This window comes from Somniosus microcephalus, chromosome 7 (assembly GCF_052327205.1).
Source record: "Somniosus microcephalus isolate GS21.2 chromosome 7, FLI_Smic_1.0, whole genome shotgun sequence".
Classification (NCBI taxonomy): Eukaryota; Metazoa; Chordata; class Chondrichthyes; order Squaliformes; family Somniosidae; genus Somniosus; species Somniosus microcephalus.
The window spans coordinates 64,641,643-64,661,447 of record NC_140993.1 but is presented as its reverse complement, the minus strand read 5'-3'; the positions used below and the strand labels follow the sequence as shown (position 1 = coordinate 64,661,447).

At 48.1% G+C, this 19,805-nt stretch overlaps 1 protein-coding gene across 2 annotated transcripts in view; it reads left to right on the top strand.

The window, feature by feature from the left end:
* The window catches only part of scap (SREBF chaperone), a 297,372-nt gene that overhangs the window by 153,523 nt on the left and 124,044 nt on the right, over positions 1–19,805 (top strand). The gene's annotated exons all lie outside the window — the stretch shown is intronic.

Here is a 19,805-nt window from a genome sequence, read left to right as displayed (position 1 = left end):
GGGTGTTTTGCCTGGCCACAAAAATAACATTTCTGTGCCTTGGACATCGCAGCAGCAGTTGAAGGTGGCGGTCCCATGACCCAAGGTTGTGGCGTCCACGTTGCGGAGCGGTTAGGGGAGAAGGCGTCCATATTCCTGTGGGCCGCGTCGAGCGAGAGCGCGAGGGACACTGCCTTTCTCAGGTCCATTTCTCCCTTTTCCAACAGTCTCTGCCGGGAGTAGTCGGACCTTAGACCCACAACGAAAGCATCTCAGATCAGTCCCTCCGTGTGTGCTGTGGCTGATGCTTCTTTGCAATCGCAGTCTCGGCCGAGTATCCGTAGTGCCCGTAGGAAGGCCTCCACCGACTCCCCGGGCTGCTGTCTGCGGGATCTTAAGAGGTGCCGGGCATAGACCGTATTTACCGGGTGTGCGTATTGCCCTTTTAGCAGACCGATAGCCGCCGCGTAGGTCGTCGCGTCCTGGATTATTGTATAAACTTGGTGGCTCACCTTTGAGGCCAGGATTTCCAACTTGTTTTCGTCCAGGGTCACAGTTGAGGCTTGCAGGTAGGCCTCGAAGCAACGCAGCCAATGCGCGAATTTGGTAGCCGAACCCGCTTCTTGCGGGTCTAGGTCCAGGCATGTTGGTCTGAGGGCTCGCAGCAGCTCCTGTTGCTCAGCGTTTGGTGCAGCAGCCTGCTGTTCAGCAAATGTCGACATTTTGTTTTTGCTAATAAAATTGATGCGCTATCAATTACTCATAAAAGACTGAGAGTTAAGAGAGTAACTAAAGGCTTTTATTAGCAAAGAACAGAGCATGCCTCTCGTGGTTGACTGGGTTCCAAGAAGGCAGGGGGCTGCAGGTCAATCACCTTTATACCTGGGCCTGTGTGGGTGGAGCCAGCCGAGACATGTTGAGGCATGCATAGGTACAACAGTGTGTAACAACAACAACAACAACAGTGGTTTACCACAGCTCCACAATTGGCAGTCGTGCTTTCAACTGCCTTTCCCCAAGTTGGTGCGAGTTAAGATAAGGGCAGCAGAGTTTTGGAACCAGCAAGGGGGCATGCTATATTAGATGTAGTAATGAGTAATCAGGCAGATTTAGTTAACAGCCTAATGGTGCATGAACATTTATCTAATAGCTATCATAACATGAACGAGTTCAACGCAGTGTTTCAAAAGGAGAAACGCAAAACAGCTACTAAGATTCTAGATTTAGGTAAGGCTGACTTCAATGTGATGAGACAGAGACTGTCCACTATAAACTGGGCAAATTTGTTAATGGGTTAAACGATAGATGATAAGGAAATGCCGGACATGTTGAATAATTACTTTGCACCAATATTTACAGTAGAGGAAGAGGATAGCATGCTGGAAATCCCAAGGAAACTAATATTGAATCAGAGACAGGGACTCAACAAAATTAACATAACTAAGATAACAGTGAAAAAGAAAATAATGGCACTAAAGAGTGACAAATCCCCAGAACCAGATGGTTTCCATCCCAGGGTTTTAACAGAAGTAGGTGAGCACATTGCCGATGCCCTAACTATAATCTTCCAAAGTTCTCTCAATTCAGGAACCATTCCTTTAGATTGGAAAAATTGCACATACCACTCAGTTATTTAACAATGGTGAGGGAGGGAAACCAGGGAATTATAGACCAGTTAGCCTAACATCTGTTGTTGGGAGTCTATAATTAAGGATAGGGTGACTGAACACCTTGAAAATTTTCAGCTGATCAAAGAGAGCCAGCATGGATTTGAAGGTAATGCCTGACGAATTTGATTGAATTTTTTGAAGAGGTGACTAAAGTAGTGGACAGGGGAATGTCTATAGATGTTATTTATATGGACTTTCAGAAGGCATTTGATAAGAGTCCCTCCCTGGTGCCAGGGTCAAGGATGTCACTGAGCGGCTGCAGGGCATTCTGGAGGGGGAGGGTGAACAGCCAGTGGTCGTGGTCCACATTGGTACCAACGACATAGGTAAAAAGAGGGATGAGGTCCTGCAGCAAGAATTTAGGGAGCTAGGTGAAGGATTAAAGAGCAGGACCTCAAGGGTTGTAATCTCTGGATTACTCCCGGTGCCACGTGCTAGTGAGTATAGGAATGGGAGGATAGAACAGATGAATGCGTGGCTAAAGGGATGGTGCAGGAGGGAGGGCTTTAGTTTCCTGGATCACTGGGTCTGCTTCTGGGACAGGTGGGACTTGTACAAGTCGGACGGTTTACACCTGAACCAGAGGGGAACCAATATCCTTGCGGGGAGGTTTGCTAGCACTGCTGGGGGGGTTTAAACTAACTCGGCAGGGGGATGGGATACAGAGTGGAGCTATAGTAGGGGGTAATGTACAGCCAAATACGGAGGAAAAAACAAGTCAGCAGGGAAGGCAGAGCAAAGTTGTGAAGGCAAAAGGGAATATGGCAGGGCTGGAAGGCATTTATTTTAATGCAAGGAGTCTTGCAAATAAGGTGGATGAACTGAAGTTGTTGTTGAACACATGGGAGTACGATATTGTTGCTATCACGGAGACATGGTTGAGGGAGGGTCAGGACTGGCAGCTGAATATTCCGCGTTATAGAATCTTCAGGCGAGACAGGGGGGTGTAAAAGGGGAGGGGGTGTTGCAATATTAATTAAGGAGTCAATTACTGCTGTAAGGAGGGATGATATATTAGCGGGTTCCTCTAATGAGGCCATATGGGTAGAACTTAAAAACAAAAAGGGGTCAAGCACTTTGCTGGGAGTGTACTATAGGCCCCCAAACAGTCAGGGGGAGATAGAGGAACAGATATGTAGGCAAATCTCAGAAAAGTGTGAAAATAATAGGGTAATAATAGTGGGATAGTCAGAGTGTGAAAGGCTTAGAGGGTGCAGAATTCTTAAAGTGCATCCAGGAGAGCTTTTTGAGCCAACATGTAGAAGGTCCTACAAGAGAGGGGGCGGTACTGGACCTAATTCTAGGGAATGTAGCCGGGCAGGTGGTGGAAGTGTCTGTAGGAGAGCATTTTGGCGATAGTGACCATAATTCGGTGAGATTTAAGGTGGTCATGGAAAAAGACAAAGACGGCCCGGAAATAAGGGTTCTAAATTGGGGGAAGGCCGATTTTAATAAGATAAGGCAGGATCTGGCCAAAGTGGACTGGGAGCAGCTACTTATACGAAAATCCACATCAAAACAGTGGGAGGCTTTCAGAAGGGAAATAGAGAGAGTACAACACCAACATGTTCCTGTAAAGGTCAAGGGTGGGACCAACAAGCAAAGGGAACCTTGGATGACAAGGGATATACAAAAATGCATTAGGAAAAAAGGGGGGCTTTTGGCAGTTACAAAAGACGGAGGAAGCCCTAGAGGAGTATAAAAGGTGCAGGGGCATACTTAAAAAGGAAATTAGGAGGGCGAGGAGGGGCCATGAAATAACACTGGCGAGCAAAATAAAGGAAAATCCTAAGATGTTTTATAAGTATATTAAGGGCAAGAGGATAACCAGGGAAAGGGTAGGGCCCATTAGGGACCAAAGTGGCAAGCTGTGTGTAGAGCCAGATGAAGTAGGTGGGGTTTTAAATGAATTTTTTGCCTCTGTGTTCACTATGGAGAAAGACGATGTAGACATAGAAGTCGGGCAAGGGGACTGTGACATACTTGAACATATTAGCATCGAGAGGGAGGAGGTACTAGCGGTTTTAGCAGGCCAAAAAGTGGATAAATCCCCAGGCCCGGACGAGATGTATCCCAGGCTGTTGTGTGAGGCAAAGGAGGAGATTGCAGGGGCTCTGACACAAATTTTCAGAACCTCTCTGGCCACAGGGGATGTACCAGAGGACTGGAGAACAGCTAACGTAGTACCATTATTCAAGAAGGGTAGCAGGGATAAACCAGGGAATTACAGGCCAGTGAGCCTAACATCTGTGGTAGGGAAATTATTGGAAAAAATTCTGGGTGACAAAATTAGTCTCCACTTGGAGAGGCAAGGATTAATCGGGGATAGTCAGCATGGCTTTGTCAAGGGTAAATCATGTCTGACCAATCTGATTGAATTTTTCGAGGGGGTGACAAGGTGTGTGGATGAGGGAAATGCTGTGGATGTGGTTTACATGGACTTCAGTAAAGCTTTTGACAAAGTCCCGCATAGGAGACTGGTCAAGAAGGTAAGAGCCCATGGGATCCAGGGGGCCTTGGCGCGTTGGATCCTAAACTGGCTGAGTGGCAGGAGGCAGAGGGTGATGGTCGAAGGTTGCTTTTGTGACTGGAAGCCTGTGTCCAGTGGGGTACCTCAGGGATCGGTGCTGGGTCCCTTGCTGTTTGTGATCTACATTAATGATTTGGATGAGAATGTAAAGGGTATGATCAGTAAGTTCGCGGATGACACGAAAATTGGTGGGGTGGTAAATTGCGAGGAGGAAAGCCTCAGGCTACAGGATGATATTAACGGGTTGGTCAGATGGGCGGAAAAGTGGCAAATGGAATTTAACCCTGAAAAGTGTGAGGTGATGCATTTTGGACGGACAAATAAGGCAAGGGAATACACAATGAGTGGTAGGACCCTAGGAAGTACAGAGGGTCAGAGGGACCTAGGTGTACATGTACATAGATCCCTGAAGGCAGCGGAACAGGTAGATAAGGTGGTTAAAAAGGCATATGGGATACTTGCCTTCATTAGCAGAGGCATAGAATATAAGAGCAGGGAGGTTATGATGGAGCTGTACAAAACGCTGGTGAGGCCACAGCTGGAGTACTGTGTGCAGTTCTGGTCGCCTCACTATAGGAGGGATGTGATTGCTTTGGAGAGGGTGCAGAGGAGATTCACCAGGATGTTACCTGGGATGGAGAGCCTCAGCTATGAAGAAAGACTAAACAGGCTGGGGTTGTTTTCCTTGGAGCAAAGGAGGCTGAGGGGGGACCTGATTGAGGTGTACAAAATGATGAGGGGCATAGATAGGGTAGATAAAGAGGAACTTTTCCCCTTAGTAGGGGGGTCAATAACAAGGGGGCATAGATTCAGGGTAAGGGGCAGGAGATTTAGAGGGGATTTGAGGAGGAACTTTTTCACCCAGAGGGTGGTTGGAAGCTGGAACTCACTGCCTGAAAGGGTGGTAGAGGCAGGAACCCTCACAACATTCAAGAAGCATTTGGATGGGCACTTGAAATGCCATTGCATACAAGGCTATGGACCAAATGCTGGAAAATGGGGTTAGACTGGACAGGGATTGATGGACGGCGCAGACACGATGGGCCGAAGGGCCTCTTTCTGCGCTGTAAAACTCTATAAGAAACTGTTAACTAAGGTTGAAGCCCATGGAATTGAAGGCAAATTATTGATCTGGTTAGGAAATTGGCTGAGCGGCAGGAGACAGAGTGTAGGGATAATGGGCAGGTACTCTAATTGGATTTCAATGTTGGCAAATGTGAGGTAATCCACTTTGGACCTAAAAAAGATAGAACAGGGTACTTTCTAAATGGTGAAAGGTAAAAACAGTGGAGATCCAAAGAGACTTGGGGGTCCAGGTACATAGATCATTAAATTGTCATGAAAAGGTACAGAAAATAATCAAAAAGGCTACTGGAATTCTGGCCTTTATATCTAGAGGACTGGAATACAAGGGGGTAGAAGTTATGCAACAGCAATACAAAGCCCTGGTTAGACCATACCTGGAGTACTGTAAGCAGCTCTGGGCACCACACCTTAGGAAGGATGTATTGGCCTTGGAGAGGGTGCAGTGTAGGTTTATCAGAATGATACCCAGACTCCAGGGGTTAAATTACAAGGAGAGATTACACAAATTAGGGTTGTATACCCTGGATTTTAGATGGTTAAGGAGTGATTTGATTGAAGTTTTCAAGATATTAAGGGGAACAGGTAGGGTAGATAGAGAGAAACTATTTCCGCTGGTTGGTGGGTCTAGGACTAGGGGGCATAGTCTAAAAATTAGAGCCAGACCTTTCAGGAGTGATATTAGGAAATACTTCTACACACAAATGGTGGTAGAAGTTTGGAACTCTCTTCCGCACATGGCAATTGATGCTAGATCGGTTGTTAATTTTAAATCTGAGATTAATAGGTTTTTGTTAACCAAAGGCGGGTATATGGAGTTAGGTCGTAGATCAGCCATGTTCTCATCGAATGACGGAACAGACACGAGGGACTAAATGGCCTACTCCTGTTCCTGTATTCCTAAGCTCTGGATTTCCTCCTAAACCTCTTCGCCTCTCTACCTCTCTCTCCTTTAAGACGGTCCTTAAAACCTACCTCTTTGACCAAGCTTTTGGTCATTAGACCTGATATCTCCTTCTGTGGCTTGGTGTCAAAAATCTTTATTGAAACTACTCTTGTTAAGCGCCTTGGGATGTTTTGCTACATTAAAGGTGCTATATAAATGCAAGCTGTTGTTGTAGAGAAGAAGGGCCAAACTGAAGGCCAAATGGTCAGTCTTCAGATTGTTCTTTCTGAATTTCTCCCCCATCTCTCCTGAAGGCATTGTTGTGAGTACAGTTCTATGGGTGTCAACAGCCTTTCAGTACTTCATCCAAGTGCCCACCCTTTTTGTGTGATCTTGGAGTGCCAATAGCGTATTCGACCACAAGAGGCATCACAGACAAACCTGATTACTGCTTGCCCTCTATATGTGAACTTTCCAGCAGTCAATGGATTGTCAATAGGATTGGGAATCTTAGTTGATTTCTCTCTCTTTCTTCCCCCCCCCCCCAGCCCCCCACACACACACAAACCAATGCTCTAAGGTATGCAGGTCCCTTTCTATCTCTCCCTCTTTCTTCCTCTCTTCCTAATTCCATCTCCCTGAACTACTGCATCATGCTGCACCTCTCCTCACCTTCAATAATCCTCTTTCATGCTGATCTTTTCCACTTCCTTACTCCTGTTCAGGTTTGAGGTTGTTTCCTGCTAAAATGTGGTGCTTCTACATTTTGCTACATCAAAAGCCCTATACGGATGCTAGTTTTTGTTGCCCACCCTCTTGTCCAGGAAATAGTCACAGTTGATGCAGGAAAAACAAGGTAAAACACATTTAAAAAAAAATTAAACAGGATGCGTTGTAATTTTCATAGATAAAATAACTGTGGCTGCTTTCTGTCTCCATTAATTACGTGGCATAGACATATGTTTTTAGCATCAGCCCTCACCACAGTCACAAATTATATCCTTGTGTTAATGACCACAGTGAATGATCAGTCTTCATCCTCTTCTGCAGCCTTTGACACAGTACTTCTGCAGCTGTCGATTTGCTTAACCACCCCTCACCTCCACCTTTGATTCTCTTGTCACCAGTGAAAACTTTACTCTCTCCCATCCTAATTATTCCTCCTGGCATGGCCCCCATCTTCAATCCCTCAAAGGGCACAGACTTGAGCATATCTGGTGCACAGCTGCTTTTGCCATCCATCACCAGATCTGGCTAGACTTCATTAAACGGGTCTCACTCCCCACTTCCAAAACTTCCTTCTACTCCAGGATCATTCTGGAGAGCAAAGATAATCTCCAGCTTCCACATGTATGCTGACAACTTCCATCTCTAACTCCCTACCACCGCAGAGGTGACACATAGCAGGACAAGCTACTAGAAGAAGCAGGAGGAGGAGGGGGAAAAGAGCTCTCAGTAGGAGGCCATATCCACCAGGGTCTTCAGGGAGCAATTCTCCTACCTCAACCTCAGCAAGGAACAGTGTCTGCGGCGTCTCTGTTTTACTAAGGAGGTGCTCACTGAAATCTGCCACCTGCTGCAGGTAGACCTGCAGCCTCAGTCCAGGGTGAGGACGGCATTGCCAGTGGCTGTAAAGGTGACCATAGACTTGAACTTCTTCGCGTCAGGCTCCTTCCAGGTTGGAGCAACGACATCTGTAACATCTCCCAGTTCGCCGTCCACTCCTGTATAAGGGAGGTGAGTGAGGCTCTGTATGCAAGGAAAGAAAGGGAAGCAGGCAGAGTGAGCATGCAGCTTCACCAGGATAGCAGGCATCCCCATGGTGCATGGTGCCATTGACTGCACACATGTCACTGTGGATCAGTTGGTAGCACTTTTGCATCTGAGTCAGAAGGTTGTGGGTTCAAGTCCCACTCCAGAAACTTGAGCACAAAAATCTAGGCTGAAATTCCAGTGCCGTACTGAGGGAATGCTGCACTGTCGGAGGTGTCTTCTTTCAGATCAGACATTAAACCGAGGCCCTGTCTGCTCTCTCAGGTGGACGTAAAAGATCCCATGGCAATATTTCGAAGAAGAGCAAAGAAAGAAAAAGAAAGACTTGCATTTATATAGTGCCTTTCATGACCACCAGACGTCTCAAAGTGCTTTACAACCAATGAAGTACTTTTGAAGTGAAGTCACTGTTGTAATGTAACAGAGGAAGAGGAAGAGGAGGAGGAAGCGGAATGGAGGCGGCAACTCCTTTCTGTTCGGGCTGTCCATGATCGAATTATCCGACTGCGGTACCAGTGAACACAACCCCAATTCCTCATTCAACAATAGTCCTACACCTTACCTTCCCTCTGTTACTGATCATCACAGCGTTCTCTCGGCCACAATGCTAAAATAAAAGCCACCACAAAACAAACATTCCAAACCAATTTTATGAATTAAACAATTACAATATTTCATTCAAAAGTCAACTAATCACCCTTGTCCTTTCCCTTAGTGCCTGTCTTCAGTTTGCCTTTGCCTGTCCCAGTACTCCAATGCCGTGCTACCCCAGTGGCTGCAGCATGGCTGGTGGAAGGCTGCTGACTTTCAGTGGGGGAGACTGCAGATGACCTTGAGCAGCTCTGGGCCTGGTAGGCCTGGCGTCAGACTGCACCACCTCAGCATGAATGGAAGCAGTCTGGGCTGGCTGGTTGACAGGCAACAACAAGGCCACTGACAGAGTGGCAGTGGCGGGAGGACGAATGCTGTCATCCTGAGAGAGGACAGCAGGTTTGTCCTCCACGGAGCCACTGCCACTTCCCCAGGACGGCGCATCAGCAATCCTAGTAATCTGCTGGAGATTGCTGGACTACTGTGACACCCTGCAAGCCCCTTTCAACACTGGTAAACCTAGCCATGGTAGCAGCAGTCTGCGCTTGTGAGGCTGCAAGCTGAGCTTGCATGACTTCAGTCTGAGCTTCCTTTGCAGCACTCAGCCATTGGGTGGCTTCTGCTTGTGCTGCAATGGGAGCTGAGACATTGACTATCAGATGCTACATGATGGTTGGGTCCACAAGTGCGCTAATGGATCTGACTACCCTTTCCCCGCTGGAAAGGATGGACTCCACACTATGCGCAAAGTCCTGTGCAAGGTTGGTGCTGGACTCCTTCATGTTCCTTGACATTGCATTAAGGCTTTCTGGCAGGCCTGCCAATGCACCAAACATTTCATTGTGCATACCCATCAGCGTTCATCTGTCGGCTGCCCCATCGAAGTCCTCATCTGAGTCCTGTGCAGCAGAATTCATGTGCGACTTTGCCCTCTGGGGAGCTGGCACCTGCGCTACCCATTCCCCCTACCCTGGCTGCAGCCCATTCATGCCCGGTGATGCCCCACGTGCAGATCCTGCCTCTAAGCTACCCTCTAAAGTCCGCGCAGTGCCAGTATCGGAGCTGGTTACTGCAATGTCAGATCGAGTGACATTGTTTCTCCTTCATTACTCTCCTCTTACTCTTGCACCACTGCCTGGCCAGGTTAAATTTCTTGAGTCTCTGAATTGAGAAAGGCACAAGGGTAGGGTTGTGGTGAGGGGGAGGGAAAGCAAGAGGTGCATGCTTACACCACCTGCAGCTTGTAAGTCAGAAGTGATTGTGGGATGAGGAGGAAGTGGAATGTAGCGAAGGAAGATTATGTATGAGCATACCGTCACCTTCAATGCTTTCAACGCCGTCACTGGCCATTGCCTCAGTCACAGCAACTCCAATTATGCCGAGTACTGTCTCCTCGAATGGGGTCAGTATATGGAGGCACGCCTGTACCCCTCCGGCTAGCTTCCGCTGCCTACGATTGTGTGCCTCCATGTCCTGCAAGAGAGGGGGAAGTGTGTCAGTGAGTATGGTTCAATGTGTTTGGCTGATGTGGCTGTCATGGTTGATTAGCTGGCAGTGTGCGCAAGCTGTGAAATTTGGCTGCGAGGCTTGCAGCAGTAGTAAGTGTGTGAAGGTGAGATGGAGCATATGAATGTGCGGTATGAGTCATGATTGATAGAGATTGTTGGTAGGTGAGTACTCGGGGTTTGGTGAATTGAGCAGTGTGTGAGGTTAGTAGTGCACAGTTTGTGGGATATGGCATTTGAAGATGCATTCACTGACCGTGACCAATTGTGTGAGATCATTAAACTTCTTCCTCCACTGCATCCAGATCCTTGGGGCTACACTGCTTGAATTGACAGCGACTGCTTTCTGCTCCCATTCCCTTCTCAGTGTCTGACTGGAGGTCCTCCTGGCCCCCTGTGGATATAGGACATCTCTTCTCCTGCCCACCTCCTGCACCAGCGCCTTGAGTGCTGCATCCAAAAATTTGGGAGCCCTATCTCTGCCACATTGCGTCATCTTCACTCTTCTTGTAGGCCACACACTCCTCTACAAAAACTTCCGGTACCTGCTGCAGCCAGAATGCACCCCCCCTTATGGAGGTGCAAACAGGCTTTAAGAACTGCAGGCTAGCTTTAATTGGTGCTAGCCTCGCTCAAACTTGGGCCCCCTGTTGAGCATGTAGCCGCTCAGCAGTCGTTTAGCGCTGGATTGCATGCCACTATCATTATACAGGAAACTCTCGATTTACTGGCACCTAAATAACCGGAAACCTCTGTTAACCAGCAAAATTCAAGAGTAGGTTCAGGTAAGTTTTACTTCATATTAGTGGCCGTTCTTGGATCTGTGGCTGTATAACCGGGGTTCCTGCACTTGTTGCTAAGCAACAGGGACACTTGGTCTGTGGCCGGGGTTCCTGCACCTGTTGCTAAGCAACAGGGAAGCCTGGATTTGTTGCTGTGTACGGAGCTCTCGTACCTTTTACTATACCTCTCTGTAATCTGGACTTTTTGATAAACCGGCACCACACCGGTCCTGTCGGTGCCGGATAAAAAGGAGTTTCCTGTAATTAGCAGGCAGCATGAAATTTGCATGCTGCCTGCACTACTTTGAATCGCGCATCAAGATTTTTAGACCCACCTATTTCTACCTCTTTAACCGCACACCTCCACCCCAACCTCAACTCATTTCACTTCATCCATGCGTCCATACCTCCAGACTCGACTATTTCAGTGCTCTCCTAGCCAACTTCCATCTTCCATCCTCTATAAATTTCAGTTTATCCAAAACTCTGCTGCCTGAATCCTATCCTGCACCAAGTCCCGCTCATCCATCACCCCCATGTCCTCGCTGACCTACTGACTCCCAGTCCTCCACTGCCTCAGATTTTAAATTCACATACTTCTGCTTAAACCTTTCATGACATTGTTCCTCCCCATCTTTGTAACATCCTTCATTTCTACATATCTCCAAACCCTCCATTCCTCTCCTTTTGTGCATCTCTCCCTCCCATCACACCCTTTAGCAGCCATACCTTAAGTTGTCTAGGCCCCAGCTCTGAAATTCCTTCACTGTACTCTTTCATCTCCTTCAAAATTCTTCTTCAAATCCACCTTTTAGTCACCTCTCCTAATATATTCTTTGGCTTGGCATCCTTTTTTTCCTTACACTTTTGTAAAGTGCCGTGGGACATTTTTTCTATGTTAAAGGTGCTATTTAAATGCAAGTGTTATTGTAAGATTAATTCTTTTAGCAGCTGATAATACAGTTCTGGCATAATGGCAGTAGGACGTGCTTGCACTGAAGTGAACTGACTTTGTGCTAATTATTAACATAGCGAACAGAGCATGACATATTTGGCCCAACCAGTCCCCATCCACCACCACCCTCCTCCACCTGGCTGAACTTGTTCTCATATTACATAAGAAATAGGAGCAGGAATAGGCCACTTGGCCCCTCGAGCCTGCTCTGCCATTCAATAAGATTATGGCTGACCTTGGGCTCAAAGCCACTTCCCTGCCCACTCCCCACATTGAACAACTTCTCCTTTGACTCCACTCACTTCCTCCAAATTAAAGGTGTTGCTATGGGAACCTTCATGGGCCCTAGCTATGCTTGCCTTTTCATGGGATATGTGGAACATTCTTTGTTTCAGTCCTACTCAGGCCCCTTGCCTCACCTCTTTTTCCGTACATTGATGAGTGTATTGGTGCCGTTTCTGCTCTCGCCCTGAACTAGAAAATTTCATTCACTTTGCTTCCAATTACCACCCTTCCCTCGCCTTCACATGGTCCATCTCCGTCTCTTCCCTTTCCTTCCCTTCCTTGACTTCTCTGTCTCCATTTCTGGGGATAGGCTATCGACAAACATCCACTACAAGCCCACTGACTCCCACAACTACCTGGACTGCACCGCTTCCTATAAGGACTCTATTCTATTCTCCCAGTTTCTCCGTCTCCACCGCATCTTTTCTGACGATGCCACCTTCCATACCAGTGCTTCCGATATGTCTTCCTTTTTCCTCAACCGAGGATTCCCCTCTACCGTGGTTGGCATGGCCCTCGACCATGTCCGTTCCATTTCCCGTACTTCTGCTCTCACCCCTTCTCCTCTCAAAACCACGATAGAAACATAGAAACATAGAAGATAGGAGCAGGAGTAGGCCATTCGGCCCTTCGAGCCTGCTCTGCCATTCAATGAGATCATGGCTGATCATCCAAATTCAGTACCCTGTCCCTGCCTTCTCCCCATATCCCTTGATCCCTTTAGCCTTAAGAAATATATCCAACTCTTTCTTGAATATATTTAATGAACTGGCCTCCACCGCCCTCTGTGGCAGAGAATTCCACAGGTTCACCACTCTCTGGGTGAAGAAATTCCTCCTCATTTCAGTCCTAAATGGCTTACCCCTTATCCTTAGACTATGACGCCTGGTTCTGGACTCCCCGGCCATCAGAAACATCCTTCCTGCATCTAGTCTGTCCAGGCCTGACAGAATTTTATAAGTTTTGATGAGATCCCCTCTCAATCTTCTAAACTCCAGTGAGTATAAGCCCAATCGACAATCTCTCCTCATACGTCATTCCTGCCATCCCAGGTATCAGCCTGGTGAATCTTCGCTGCACTCCTTCCATGGCAAGAACATCCTTCCTCAGGTAAGGCGACCAAAACTGCACACAATACTCAAGGTGCGGTCTCACCAAGGCCCTGTACAACTGTAGCAAGACATCCTTGTTCCTGTACTCGAACCCTCTTGCTACGAAGGCCAACATACCATTTGCCTTCTCAACCGCCTGCTGCACCTGCATGCTTACCTTCAGCGACTGGTGCACAAGAACACCCAGGTCTCTTTGCACTTCCCCGCCTCCCAATCTATTGCCATTCAAATAATAATCTGCCTTCCTGTTTTTGCCACCAAAGTGGATAACCTCACATTTATCAACATTATACTGCATCTGCCATGTTTCTGCCCAATCACCCAACCTGTCCAAATCGTACTGGAGTTTCACGACATCCTCCTCACAGCATACCCTCCCACCCAGCTTTGTGTCATCTGCAAATTTGGAGATATTACACCCAATTCCCTCGTCCAGATCATTTATATATATTGTGAACAGCTGGGGTCCTGGGACCGATCCTTGCGGTACCCCACTAGTTACTGCCTGCCACTCGGAAAACGACCCGTTTATTCCAACTCTTTGCTCTCTGTCCGCCAACCAGTTCTCTATCCAAGTCAATACCTTGCCCCCAATCCCATGTGCCCTAATTCTGTACGCTAATCTCTTATGCGGGACCTTATCGAAAGCCTTCTGAAAGTCCAAATACACCACATCCACTGATTCTCCCTTACCTATTTTACCAGTTACATCCTCAAAACATTCCAGTAGATTAGTCAAGCATAATTTACCTTTTGTAAATCCATGTTGACTTTGTCCGATCCTGTCACTGCTTTCCAAGTGCTCTGCTATTACAGCTTTTATAATGGACTCTAGCATTTTCCCCACTACCGATGTCAGGCTTACCGGTCTATAATTCCCCGCTTTTTCTCTACCGCCTTTTTTGAATAGTGGGGTAACATTAGCTACCCTCCAATCCATGGGTACTGTTCCAGAGTCTATCGAATTCTGAAAGATGACCAGCAATGCATCTACTATTTCTAGGGCCACTTCCTTAAGTACCCTGGGATGTAGATTATCAGGCCCTGGGGATTTATCGGCCTTCAGTCCCATCAATTTTCCTAACACCATTTCCCTACAAATACTGATTTCTTTCAGTTCGACCCTTTCATCAGACCCTATGTTCCCCGGTATCTCTGGGAGGTTATTTGTGTCCTCCTTTGTGAAGACAGAACCAAAATATGTATTTAGTTGGTCTGCCATTTCTTTGTTCCCATTATAAATTCCCCTGATTCTGACTGCAAGGGACCTACGCTTGACTTCACCAATCTTTTTCTCTTCACAATATCTATAAAAGCTTTTACAGTCAGTTTTTATGTTCCCTGAAAGCTTACTCTCATATTCTATTTTCCCTTTCTTAATTAATCCCTTTGTCCTCCTTTGTTGAATCCTAAACTGCTCCCAATCCTCAGGATTATTGCTTTTTCTGGCCAATTTATATGTCCTCTCCTTGGATCTTATATTATCCCTAATTTCCCTTGTTAACCACGGTTGAGTCACCTTTTTTGTTTTATTTTTATGCCAAACTGGGATGAACAAATTCTGTAGCTCATCCATTCGGTCTTTGAATATTTGCCATTGCCTATCCACCGTCAACCCTTTGAGTGCCATTCCCCAATCAATCCTACCCAACTCGCTCCTCAGACCATCGTAGTTTCCTTTATTTAAATTGAGGACCCTAGTCTCGGAGTCAACTACTTCATTCTCCGTCTTAATGAAGAATTCGATCATATTATGATCGCTCCGACCCAAGGGGCCTCGTACAACAAGATTGCTAATTAATACTTTCTCGTTACATAATACCCAATCTAAGATGGCCTGATATCTGGTTGGTTCCTCGACATATTGGTCCAGGAAACCATCCCGTAAACACTCCAGGAATTCCTCCTCCACAGTATTGTTACTAATTTGGTTGGCCCAATCTATATGTAGATTTAAGTCACCCATGATGACTGCTGTGCCCTTATTGCACGCTTCTTTAATTTCCCTTTTAATGCCATCCCCAACCTCCGCCTTACTGTTTGGAGGTCTATATACCACTCCCGCTAACGTTTTTTTTCCCCTTTAGTATTTCTCAATTCTACCCATACAGATTCCACATCATCAGAGCTAATATCCTTCATTACAATTGTGTTAATCCCTTCTTTGACCAGTAATGCTACCCCACCTCCCTTTCCTTTTTGCCTATCTTTCCTGAATATCGAATACCCCTGGATGTTGAGTTCCCAGTCTTGGCCATCCTTGAGCCACGTTTCCGTAATCCCAACCAAATCATACTCGTTTACCTCTATTTGCGCAGCCAATTCATCCACCTTATTACAAATGCTCCTCGCATTAAGACACAAAGCCTTCAGGCTTGTTTTTTTAACGCTCTTAGACCTATTAGAATTATTATTTACTGTGGCCATGTTTGATTTAAACTGTTGATTTCTCTGACTGCCACTTTTGTTTTTTTCCTTCCTATCTTTTGCTTTTATCCTTGTTTCCCTTTCCTCTGTCTCCCTGCTCAGGTTCCCAACCCCCTGCCATTTTAGTTTAAACCCTCCCCCAGAGCACTTGCAAACACTCCCCCTAGGACATCAGTTTGAACTGGTCCCACCTCCCCCAGAACCGGTTCCAATGTCCCAGGAACTTGAATCCCTCCCCCTGGCACCATTCCTCTAGCCACGTATTCATCTGAGGTATCCTTCTATTTCTACTCTGACTAGCACGTGGCACTGGTAGCAATCCTGAGATTACTACCTTTGAGGTCCTGTTTTTTCATTTATCTCCTAACTCCCTATATTCCGCTTTTAGGACCTCATCCCGCTTTTTACCTACATCGTTGGTGCCTATATGCACCACGACAACTGGCTGTTCACCTTCCCCTTCCAAGATGTTCTCCAGCCGCTCGGAGACATCCTTGACCCTTGCACCAGGGAGGCAACACACCATCCTGGAGTCTCGTTTGCGGCCGCAGAAACGCCTATCTATTTCCCTTACAATAGAATCCCCTATTACTATAGCTCTCCCCCTCTTTTTCCTCCCATCCTGTACAGCAGAGGCACCCCTGGTGCCAGGAAGTTGGCTGCTGCTGCCTTCCTCTGATAAGCCATCCCCCACAACAGCACCCAAAGTGGTGTATCTGTTGGAGAGGGGGATGGTCGCAGGGGACCCCTGCCTGCGCCTAGTACTCTGCCTGTTGGTCACCCGTTCCCTTTCTTCCTGTCCAACCTCTACCTGCGGTGTGTCCAACTCCATAAACATGCTATTCACGATGTCCTGAGCATCGTGAACGCTCCAGTAGGCATCCAATCGCAGCTCCAGTGCCGCAATGCGGTCTGTCAGTAGCTGCAGCTGGATGCACTTCTTGCACATGTAGTTGTCCCCTTGATAGGGTTCCCCTTGTCCTCACCTTTCACCCCACCAACCTCCACATTCAACGGATCATCCTCCGCCATTTCCGCCACCTCCAACATGATCGCACCACCAAACGCATCTTCCCCTCCCCTTCCCTTTCAGCATTCCGAAGGGACCGCTCCCTCCGCAACACCCTGGTCCACTCCTCAATCACCCCCATCAGCCCCTCCCCTCCCCACAGCACCTTCCCTTGCAAACGCAGGAGATGCAACACCTGCTCTTTTACCTCCTCCCTTCCCACTGTCCAGGGTCCCAAACACCCCTTCCAGGTGAAACAGCGATTTACTTGAACTTCTTGCAATTTAGTATACTGTATTCGCTGCTCACGATATGGTCTCCTCTACATTTGGGAGACCAAACGCAGATTGGGTGACCGCTTTGCGGAACACCTCCATTCAGTCCGTAAGGGTGATCCTGAGCTCCCGGTCGTTTGACACTTCAATTCTCCGTTCCACTCCCACTCTGACCTCCATGTCCCCGGCCCCTTACACTGTTCCAATGAAGCTCAACGTAAGCTCGAGGAACAGCACCTCATCTTTCGAGTAGGCAATTTACAGCCTTCTGGACTCCACATTGAGTTCAACAATTTCAGAATATAACCCCTGTCCCCATTTTTTCAGGCGCCAGCTGTTGATGATTCTGCCATCCCCACTTGCAACATTTATTCTCTCCTGCCTTCCATTCTAGCACAGACCGTCCCCTTTGTTCCCTCCTCCCCCTTTCCTTGCCTCTGCACCTGCTTACAACCTGTTACATCCCTAACTTTTTCCAGTTCTGCCGAACGGTCACAGACCTGAAACGTTAACTCTGTTTCTCTCTCCAAGAATGCTGCCTGGCCTGCTGAGTGTTTCCAGCATTTTCTGTTGTTATTTCAGATTTCCAGCATCCGCAGTATTTTGCTATTGTTTTATATGACACTAGCTAAAGAGAGAGACTGGGGGGAAGAGAGAGCGCGACTGGGGGGAAGAGAGAGAGCGACTGGGGGGAAGAGAGAGCGCGACTGGGGGGAAGGTGGGGGGGAGGGGAAGGGGAGGGGGGAGGGGGAGAGGGGGGTGGCTCGGGGAGAGGGCGGGAGGGGGAGAGGGGGGTGGCTCGGGGAGGGGGGAGAGGGCGGGAGGGGGGTGGCTCGGGGAGGGGGGGAGAGGGCGGGGAGGGGGTTGGCTCGGGGAGGGGAGGATGGGAGGGGGAAAGGGGGGTGGCTCGGGGAGGGGGGAGAGGGAGGGGAGGGGGAGGTGGGGGAAGGAGGGGGAGAGAAAGGGAGGGGGGAGCCAGCAGACCCTCTCTCCTCTGCCGGCGATGGCTCCGCTGAGCTCCGTGCTGCCCCACGCACTGACATGCCGAGCGCAGCGCCCCGGTCAGCCTGAGCCCCGCCCTCCTGAGGCCGGGCCTGAGGCGGCTTGAGACGGCCGATTGCGGCTGGCCGGGCCCGGTTGCCTTGGTAACCCTCCTCCCCTCTCCGCCTCCCGATCTCTGGGCCTGAGCGGCTTGAGACGGCCAATTGCGGCTGGCGAGCCCGGTTGCCGGGGTAACCCTCTCCGCTCCCCCTCCCCTCCCGAGCCCCGCCCCCCCCCCCCCCGCTAACCTGCTCGCTTCCCTCTGGCCGCGCTCTGTGTGGAGGTGCGCTGTGCAGCGCAAGGAGCTTGCCGTGAGCCCAGCCAGCCTTTACCAAGATGGCTGGCCGCTGGTTCGGAATCGGGCCCAGCGGGGGGGTGGGGGGTGAGGGGTGGGAGGAGCTTGCCACAAAACAATTGCCTAGAGTCCAGCATGGCTGGCAACAGACGCCCAGGCTTCGAGGCCTACCTGCAAAAACGGGGAAAGGTAGGAAAATTAATGAGATTAGATAAAGGATTTAGAAAGTAATTAACTTTTTTTAAAAACAATATGTGTTTTAAAAGCAACTTTTTTTTTTAAAGACGCAGAAAGCGGGAAAAAGAAATGAAAAGTTTGGAATCAAGATGGCGGCGACTCACCTCGGTTCAGAACGATAAGGCCCGCCCACACACACTCCGATTGGTCGACCGTCAGGTCACCGAAGCGTAGGATTGGTCAATCGTCCCGTCACTCGACTCTAGGAGGGCCCGTCCGCACGCACCAGGAACCTGCCCCCGCCACGCAGCAATTGGTCGACCATCGGGTCGCTCGACCGTACGATTGGTCGACCTCGACGTCACTCAATGCTAATGAGCAGATAATGAGCGGAATTTTGAATGTTTTTTGGATACCGCGGGCACAATTTTTGTCTCACCGAAACGTAAATACGCTTACAACCGTTCTGGAATCGTAAGCTTTCTTTTGATGTAACACACGTGTAGGTACGCTCTATAACTTTTGATTGTATAGCCGGACAGAGAGACAGACAGAGAGACATACCGTTTTATATATATATAGATAATAAGCTGGGGGGAGCCCGGCATTGCCAGGGCTGTTTTGGGCCAGGCGGTTTAAATCGAGTCCCAGGCTTTTGGGCCCTGTCTGTGTCCCTCTCTCAATCTGCTGCCGGGCAACATTTCTACCTTTTAATACCTTGAAAGATGAAAGTACTTATAAAACGTTTTTGGTAAATCTTATGTTATTTTGAAAAGAGATACTAACTTTTTCAAAGCTGGATGAGCAGAGTAGTTTGAGCTGGAAGCTGAAGTAATGGCACTGAAACAATGGCTGCCAGATCCCTGAGATGAAAACGATTAGTCCCGCCCACACACACACACCGATTGGCCAACCATCAGGGGACTGTACTGTAGGATTGGTCAATCGTGACAGCACAGGATTGGTCGAACCTTGACGTCAGTCAATCAATGCTAAGTAGCAGATAATGAGTTTAATTTTGAAGGTTTTTTGCATAAGGCACGAACAATTTTCGTCTGACCGAAAAGTAAATACGCTTACGACCGTCCCGGAACCGTAAGCTTTCTTCGGAGGTAACGCGCGCGTAGGTAGCTCTATAACTTTCGAGCGCATAGCCGGACAGACGCACACCCGAGGACAGAAGGACAGATAGACAGACAGATCGACTCGTTTATATATATAGATAGATTTGGCTGCTGATTGAAAGATAGACTTGCATTTATATAGCACCTTTCACTTGAACAGACAGAAGCAACCTCAGTTTGCTATCTCATTGACATTTCCAACAATGCTGCACTCCCTCAGTATTTAATAGATTGTGTGCTGAAGTTCAGGAGTGTGTTTTACACCCATAACCTTTGCATTCAGAGGCCAGAGTACTGGCAACTGAA